The following is a 9,839-nucleotide window of genomic DNA, read 5'->3' on the forward strand; positions in this document are numbered from 1 at the left end:
TAGACCAACTTCACAATAATATCATATAAGTGATGAGAACAGTGCTTTCACACATTGGGGGTGCTTCTCAAGTAAAATGAGTAGAATCCAGCAGGAAGCTTATTCATAACTAAGTTGGTGTGTTGAGGGCACTCATATGACTTTAGGTGGAATTCAATGGAATTTCCCATAGGCACCAAGAACTTAAAAAGTTAAATTGTGAAAAAAACACAATAGACATCTATCTGCTGTGAAAATAGGGTATGGGAACCTGTACAACATACATTTTAAAGTTTGGGTCCTTGCAAACTAAAGTTATAGGCGTTTTCATTTTTTATGGCCTCAATCGCATTTTATTCTACAAAAGATATCAACGCAATTTTTGCTGTGCAAATAGGAAGTGGGGACAATTACATTTTTTTGTAACTCATTCGACTCTTGTGCTCTCTTTAATATATTTGGTTCTCCCCCGATCATAATAATTCCCATAATGTGTCATAAATGTTCATTATTCAATAAGCTACAGGTCCAATGCTCCCATAGGTGTCATACTACAAAAATAAGGCTCTCCTAGTTCAACGACAATGTAAACGTGATAATTATTGAGTCTGAAAAATTACTGTTCAACCAATCATATATTGAAAAATAAGTCAGTATACTATCGTGACTGGCCAAGGTGAGAGAGAGGGGCAAGGTGAGAGGCGGTGTGACAGAAAGAGGCAGGGAAAAGAAAGAAAGGGTAAGAGAGATGTAGGAGGGCAACAGAGGGCATGTCATAATCCCACCCCTTTGGTGGTGCATGACCAATGTGGTAAACTTTCTTGGTGCTGATGGAAATGTGTAATATACAATGTCAAGTCATTTGAACTATAGAAAGAAATTGGGGAGCAGACTAGACATAATCACACTGCGGGTGTCATTGTCTCTCATCACTCCTCGATGGGACCACCTCATCCCAAAGAAACAAGTGCGGCATAGTGGGTTGTATTTTTTATGCACTTAACTTACTTTTGCGATATTTATCTGCCATGTGTAGAAGGCCGCTCCGTGAACATAAAACCTACATTATTCCGTTACATTATTATCATTATTATATACAGTGTTATCTTCATTTTAGATGGCAAAAAGTATTTGCGGCTCCCAGTGTTTTATTTTCTGTGGAAACTGGGTCCAAATGGCTCTTTGCGTGTTAAGGGTTGCCGACCCCTGCTCTAGGGAATGTTCCAGATTGAAGTGACATGTTAACTATGCAAACTGTTGAGCATAGACTTTAGAAATTTATTGTGGCAGCATGTAGATGAACTCAGACTGGTGACAATCTCTTGGACAGTTTTGTCAGTTACAGATGCAAAGTGAGTCAGCTCACAGGGAGGGGGGTTCTTAATCTGTTTACTACTGCTACTACAACTTCCAATAATGTCAGAAAAATACCTCTCCCTTGTTTTACATAAACTGTGGTTGTACGTGTGCATCTTTTCTCCGTAACCCTCATAATGAACCTGGAGCTTTGACTTCCAACATTCCCATTCGGCCCTCCGGCACTCCCTTTTTCTGCTTATTTTTAACCATTTTAACCTTCATCGGGGCAATGGTGTCCAGAACATTCAAAACACTTGAAGTCAGAGTTCAACAAATCCTCAACATTAGAACATGAGGCATTTTGAAAGTGAATCATTTCCATGAACAGTGCACCTGTGTTATCATTTATGTGTCTCCTTTGAGCAACTGCAGGACCAGCTGGTGGTTTGGGAATAACAGACAGTTAAAAAAAGACACAGAAATGATCAGACAGAGCAACATCCACATTGACATTTGAAATATTTACTGTTGTAAAGGCAGGCAAAACGGACCAAACAGTGCAGGACTCGGGAAAGATTTACAGTGTTTATTTACAGAATGTGAAATATAGTTCAAAAACGTGGGTAAAGCTGGCGGGGAACAGGAGCTGGGGTGCGGGTCAGGATCCAGGGGCGAAGCAGGCGGCTCAGCGGAGCTGACAGTGTGGGCAGCGCCAGGGCGGAGCGAGAGCCGAGGTCCGGGAGCAAGGAGAGCAGGGACGGAGACAGGGCGACCAGAGTCAGGACAGGGAGCAGGGTGCAGAGCGGGGTCCAGAGATGCAGAGTGCAGGAAACAGGGCGAGACAAGACTGTACCAGGTCGGAGAAGCAGAGCAGGAACTAGAGATGTTACGCTCGAGCCTCTCAGCTCGACACTGTACCGACCCTATGAAGCGGAAGTGTCGCCAAGTGTTGTTTTGATACGCGCTTCACCACGCCAAAAATCACGTGACCAGCCAAACCGAGGCCTCGTTACGTCAGAAGTGTCAAAGATACGTGTCGAGCTCCAGTTTCAAGCTGCTTTGCGGGAATTTTGATGGGGGTGGCTTGTAATTGTGTCAGAGCTTTAAAAGAGTCTGAATCCCCCCAAGAATTGTGGGTTTTGAGAGGAGGAGATTTTGTTGACGGCATTTCTAACACTATAGTAGTTATTCAATAAGGGAACGTTTATATTAAAGCAGGTAAGATACAACAGGTAAGAATAGATTACATCTAGTACAGATACATTTATATACACTTGGTGACATATTACATAACACTTACAAGATACACAGATTCACATCAACATACACCTAGGCCTATATAATACACAGTCATAGTTTTAGGTAAGTGATATAGGTAAGTGATATAGGTAAGTGGTAGATAAGTCTTGAGAGTGAGTTTGAGTGGCTGAAAGAGAGTGTGAGTGAGACAGTAAGGAAGAGATATGGAGGGACAGCTATTGCCACCAAAAAGAGCAAGGTCATATGCATGAGAGCACTTTGACTGAGAATAAAGTCAAGTGTTTGATTTGTGCTCAAGAGCTGACATACAGCAGCAACACTTCATCAATGCTGCGACATTTGCGCACCAAACACCCGGAGACAACTCCAACTGCAGTGGCTGCTGCTGTTGGTCCTACTCCTGGTGGTGCAACAAACCAGCAAGGTAAGCCTGTTTATTTATGTGGGTAATAACATGCTTCAGTATACACACAGACAAAATGTTACATCATTTTAATGTCCAATTCATTTCCATATTATTATTTTTAAGGTCGCCAGTCTGAGTTGGACGAGTCACTCATTGAAATGATCGTCACAGATGTTCAGCCTTTCAAAATGGTGGAGAATAAAGGCTTCAGGGCCTTTGTCAAAAAACTTGACCCATGCTATGTCCTGCCCACCCGTCAGGCTGTAAGGGCAATGATTGAAAAGAAATATAAAGAAGCCAAAGAGCAGACCATAAAGGACCTTGAGAAGGCACAATCTGTCAGTATCACTGCAGACATGTGGACCTCTATTAACATGGATGCCTATCTTGCGATCATCTGCCACAATGTGGATGATAGCATGAAGCTATCAAGCGTTCTGCTTGGTGTGGGCCATTTGGGTCAAGCTCACACTGCAGAAAACTTAAAAGATGCAATGGCATTACAGCTGGACACATGGGGTTTAAGACACAAGGTTCATTGTCTTATAACAGACAATGCTTCCAATATGCTACTGTGTGCCAAGCTCCTTGGGGTCAGAAATGTGCCATGTTTTACCCACAGTTTCAATTTAGTAGTGAAAAAGGCACTAGAGCAAACCCCAGCATGACTCAAAGCCAGGAAAACTGTGACTTTCTTTAAAAACAAGTGTCAAAGCAAAAGAAAAACTTGGAGAACTCCAGACACAGCTAAACAAGCCACCACACAAATTAATTCAAGAAGTTGGAACAAGGTGGAATTCAACCTTTTTAATGCTACAATGACTGTATGAACAGCGTGAGCCAGTTGGAGTAGCACTCGCTTCTCTTGAGACTGATTTATCTCCCCTCTCTTGCAGTTATTATGAGATCATGAATGAATGCTTAGAAGTTCTTGGACCAGTTAATCTTGCTTCTAATGAGCTTGCATCAGAGAAAATTGTATCGGCTTCAAAAGTTATACCAATAATAAGAATGGTTCAGCACAAACATTTGGCCAAGTCTGCCACTCTGAAAAGCCCAACTGCAGCAACATTGACACAACACCTGCAACACTTTGTCAGCACAAGATGCAGTGTTGAAAATGTGCGTGTTTTGGCCATGGCTACTGTGCTGGACCCAAAAACTTTGGCTTTTGGGAGTCAAACATGCGCACAAGATGCTGTTGCCAAAATAACATCTGAATGTGCCAGACTTATGACGACTGAGAGAGCAACACCATCAGGTTCACAGGCATTATATTCTCATTGTTTTTTGTTTTTTTTACATTGTTATGTGGAACAAAATACAACAAATTGTATGATATCCACTTAAACAGTCAGGATCAGGAGAACCACTTGAACTTGCAGGAGCGGAGGAAAGTGACAGTCTGTGGAATCTTCTGGACAGTCGTGTTGGTTTGTATTCACTTTTTTTGTTTGTTTTGTAGCATTTTAAATAATTAGCATTGGTTAATTTGGTCTCTTTTTCTCTGTTTTAGGTGCAACCCAAGGATCCAACAGTGCCACAGCTGATGCCACTGTTGGAGTTCAGCAATATTTATCAGAGGCCTACCTCTCCAGAGGAGAAGACCCCCTCAATTATTGGTCAGGAAGACAAAACATATATCCTCACCTTTACCTGCTGTCAAAAGACTATTTGCACATGCCTGCAACATCAGTGCCATGTGAGCAGGTCTTCTCCAAAGATGGAGAGGTAGTAAACCAGAAGAGGAGCAGATTAAAACTAAACACAGTTAAAATTATTCTTCTTTTGAATAAAAATCTCTAAAACTTTACAAATACTTTATCTCACATTTCCCCCACTCACACCCCCGACACCTTTTCCAAAAATGCTCCAATTTCAGAAAAACTACAGTTGCACAATCACTATCCCAGTTGCTTAACCACATCATTTTATTCTCCATTTTTTCCAAAATGCCTCTGTAGCTGCAAACTCTTTAGTTGGCCAAGTCAGAGTACAACTAATACATATATATAAATATAGGACACAAAGACACCAGTTTGAAATTTTTTTTTTATTTTTTTTATTAGAAAGTAGCCATTTTATTGGTATAGCACATTTAAAAACATGAGTTGCGCCAAAGTGGGAAAAGCACCTTAATTTAAACACAAGTTGACACAAAATAATGTAAAACAATTTCATAATAAACATAAGTTATAAGAGAATAAAAATAAGATGGAAGTGATAAAATTCATCCAGATAAAAGTCACAGAAAGGGGAATGTGGGTTAGATGAAGGAGGTAAGCGAGGTTCACAAAAGCTTTACGTCACATCCACACAAATGCAATACACAGACAAATCCAGCAGATGTCGCTCTTCTGACTGTGTCAAATGATTATTTGTTTGTTTGTTTGTTTATTATTTAATGAAGGGACAATGCATATTAAGAACGGAGGCATGGGGAACGAATCCCATCCATCCATCCATTTTCTTCCGCTTATCTGGGGCCGGGTCGCGCGGGCAGCAGTCTAAGCAGGGACTCCCAGACTTCCCTCACCCCGGACACATCCTCCAGCTCCTCCGGTGGGACCCCAAGGCGTTCCCAGGCCAGCTGAGAGACATAGTCCCTCCAGCGTGTCCTGGGTCTTCCCCGGGGCCTCCTCCCGGTAGGACATGCCCAGAACACCTCCCTAGGAAGGCGTCCAGGAGGCATCCTAAGCAGATGCCCGAGCCACCTCAACTGGTTCCTCTCGACGTGTAGAAGCAGCGGCTCTACTCCGAGCTCCTCCCGGGTGACCGAGCTCCTCACTCTATCCCTAAGGGTGCGCCCAGCCACCCTGCGGAGGAAACCCATTTCGGCGGCTTGTATCCGCGACCTTGTCCTTTCGGTCATTATCCAGAGCTCATGACCATAGGTGACGGTAGGAACGTAGATTGACCGGTACATCGAGAGCTTCGCCTTTGGGCTCAGCTCCTTCTTCACCACAATGGACCGATACAGCGACCGCATCACTGCAGACGCTGCACCGATCCGCCTGTCAATCTCACGCTCCATCCTTCCCTCACTCGTGAACAAGACGCCGAGATACCTGAACTCCTCCACTTGAGGCAGAGACTCACCACCCACCCGGAGAGAGCAAACCACCTTTTTCCGGTCGAGAACCATGGCCTCGGATTTGGAGGAGCTGATTCTCATCCCAGCCGCTTCACACTCGGCTGCAAACCACCCCAGTGCCTGCTGCAGGTCCTGGCTCGAAGAAGCCATCAGGACAACATCATCTGCAAACAGCAGAGATGAAATCCTGTGGTTCCCAAACCAGACCCCCTCCGGCCCCTGACTGCACCTAGAAATTCTGTCCATAAATATAATGAACAGAATCGGTGACAAAGGGCAGCCCTGGTGGAGTCCAACATGCACCGGGAACAGGTCTGACTTACTGCCGGCAATGCGAACACAGCTCCTGCTCTGGTCATACAGGGACCGGACAGCCCTTAGCAAAGAGCCCCGGACCCCATACTCCCAGAGCACCCCCCAAAGGACACCATGATGGACACGGTCGAATGCCTTCTCCAGATCCACAAAACACATGTGGACTGGTTGGGCATACTCCCATGAACCCTCAAGGACCCGATGGAGAGTATAGAGCTGGTCCAGTGTTCCGCGACCAGGACGAAAACCACACTCCTCCTGAAGTGCCTGAAGCCCACACCAGCTCGCCGCCGCTCCCCGCGGGCAACGCCAGAGAAATGGAGAGTCCAACCCCTCTCAAGGAGTTGCGTTCCAGAGCCCAAGCTGTGCGTGGAGGTGAGGCCGACTATATCTAGCCGGTAATGCTCAACCTCCCGCACAAGCTCAGGCTCCTTCCCCCCCAGCGAGGTGACATTCCATGTCCCCAGAGCTAGTCTCCATGTCTGGAGATCCGGTCGTCGAGGTCCCCGCCTTCGACTGCCGCCCAGATCTCTCAGCACCCGCCCCTCATGGCTCCTCTCGCAGGTGGTGGGTCCACGGGAGGACGGCCCCATGTCGGTCCTTCGGGCTGGGCCCGGCCGGGCCCCGTGGGGAAAGGGCCGGCCACCAGGCGCTCGCTGCCGAGCACCCACCCCAGGCCTGGCTCCAGGGTGGGGCCCCGGTAACGCCAGTCCGGGCGACGTAACTGGCCTTGTTGTATTACTCTTCATGGGGGCTTCTGAACCGCTCTTAGTCAGACCCGTCTCCAAGGACCTGTTTGCCATGGGGGACCCTACCAGGGGCATGGAGCCCCCGACAACATAGCTCCCAGGATCATTTGGGTGCTCAAACCCCTCCACCACGTTAAGGTGGCGGTTTGGGGAGGGGGGAACGAATCCCACACCTGTAAATATGCAGGATTATAGCCAGTGCTAATTTTCATCCTTTGTCCCTTGCTAGAAAAAAAAAAACACCCAGCCAAACCACAGCTTATAAAAACAATACGTACAAAATACAAAGTACAAAATACAAACCCTCTTTCATATCTTAAAACTCATCCATAGACCACTGCCCTCAGATCACCAGATCTCTCACAAACTTACAGTACATACATTCACAATACAGTCTACTCATACACCACATCTACCTATAATCACAGCCTACACCTTAATAAGCTAAACATTATACATTCATGAGAAACTACATTTCAATACTATACAACTTACATTACAATTCTATATACAGTACATGTACAATAATGTCTTGTGCAGACAAAAACACAGCATTACCACTAAAATCCATTCAAGTTAGTGATTATGTGGACAAGTTTGATTCGAAGCAGTGTGTCATTTTCAGTGCAGTTGTGTCAAAGTGGTTCAGTGTTTCATGAGGTTTCGGTTTCACCATCACTAGTTTAGTGTTTCATGAGGTTTCGGTTTCACCATCACTAGCAGGAACGGAACCGGGAACGCAGGAGCCGGGAGGGTAGTGATGGCAGTTTTGAAACACGCTTTTCGACACTGCTTCAAAGCTTCGAAGCGCATGCGCTTCGAAGCAGCGTTCCAAAACGTGAGTCAAAACACTGGTCACGTGACTTAGACGTCTCATGAAACGCGTGACGTCACTCAAGTGGTTCATGAAACACTGCCGTTTTGAACTCGTTTCACTAAGAGGGCTCACGTCTCGAAACCAAAGTTTGATTGACAGGGATTTCAACGAACCACAAAGCAGTGCACCTGTGTCAACATTTATTGTGAACACTTTTTAATTTCATTTCATTATTTTTTAGAACCTCAAATCTCACTGGCAGCATCATCATCACCTCCATCATCATCATCATCCTCCACAGCAGAAGACAGTCTTTGGTCTCTATTTGACCAAAAAGTAAAAAACAAGACCACCACCCACAGCATAACTGCAGATGTCACAATTGAAGTAGGAAAATATTTGCAAGACCCGTTTATTCCCCGCACCGCGGACCCACTTCTCTATTGGAAAGAGAGGGCAGTTATTTTTCCTAATTTATACAAACTGTCAAAAAAGTTTCTGGGCATACCTGCAACCAGTGTTCCATGTAAACGAGTCTTTTCAAAAGGAGGGGAGGTATTAAACAAAAAAGAAACCGCTTGCACCCCTCCACTGCCGAAAAAAAATTATTTTTGAATAAAAACCTTGAAATCTGATTAATGCATAGCTTCATTTAATTTTATTTACACAAATTAATTCGTAACATACACCTGCATACACTTACACAAACTTTATTAGAACAAGCTTTATTAGAAACCATGTCAGATCAGGATGTTTTGTTGAGCCACTGTGGAGAAATACTGAGACATCACCACCAGAGGCCACTGTAGAGTCGTGATTCGAACAGTGATTCGAAGCCTCGAATCATTTGTTTCGAGTGCTTTGCTGGTTCATGAGGCTTCGTTTTGCCCATTCCTATGGGAGGGTCCAGAGAACCGGATCTGGAGGACAGCATACAAAATCCCAATGAGCAGGATACAAAAGGCAAACAGCAAAAGTCAAGACAAGCTAGAGTATTCACGTGAACACGCGGACGATCTGGCACTGTGTGTCTGGTCCCGGATCCTCTTATCCATAGCAGGTGGTCGTGATTGCACTGATGAGCTGCAGGTGCGGGAGGAGCCAGAACCTCAGCCCAGCTCCGGCTCCGGCAGATGGGGGAGGGAAGGAACAGGGTAGGACAGAAAACAGGGAACCGGACAGTGCGGATCATGACATTTACTCCTTCTGTAATGAGCAGGTTTAGAGTGTACCCTCTGTTGTGGGTGGCCTTGCTGACATGCTGAGTAAGAGCAAAGGTTTCAAGGACGGAACTGAGCTCTTTAGCGTTTCTGTCAAACACATTATCCACATGTATATTAAAATCACCTGTAATGACTAAACTATCGAAGGCAGTGCATACGACTGAAAGCATTTCAGTAAAATCATCAATAAAACTCAGACAGTACTGGGGAGATTTGTATATGACTAAGTAGAGTATGGAGGGTGATTGTTTTAGCTCCATTTTAAAGGAAACATACTCAAAAGATGAAAACACTCCAAATGGCAACTTATGAGTGCCCAAATTATCTCTAAAAAATGCATACACACCTCCACCCTCTTTGTTTACTTGTGCTTCAGAATCAAATTTGAAGTTGGGTGGAGTTGATTCCACTAGAATTGTATTAACTGTGTTTTTGTCAAGCCATGTTTTGGTTAAAAACAAAAAAATCAAGATTAAAAGAAGAGATAAAATCATTAATTAAAAATGATTTGTTACATAAAGATCTGACATTGAGCACAACAAGTTTCAAATTAGTTTCAGTAGGACTGGATGATATCTTTTTACAGGGAATGTGAACTAAAATTCTCTGATTGGACAGTCTAACTGTCTTTCTGTTAATCAGTCTACATTGTGTTACTGTAGATACTGTATAATTCCATCACAGGGCCTCAGCATGA

The sequence above is a fragment of the Periophthalmus magnuspinnatus genome, chromosome 2, assembly GCF_009829125.3.
Source record: "Periophthalmus magnuspinnatus isolate fPerMag1 chromosome 2, fPerMag1.2.pri, whole genome shotgun sequence".
In the NCBI taxonomy this organism is placed as follows: domain Eukaryota; kingdom Metazoa; phylum Chordata; class Actinopteri; order Gobiiformes; family Gobiidae; genus Periophthalmus; species Periophthalmus magnuspinnatus.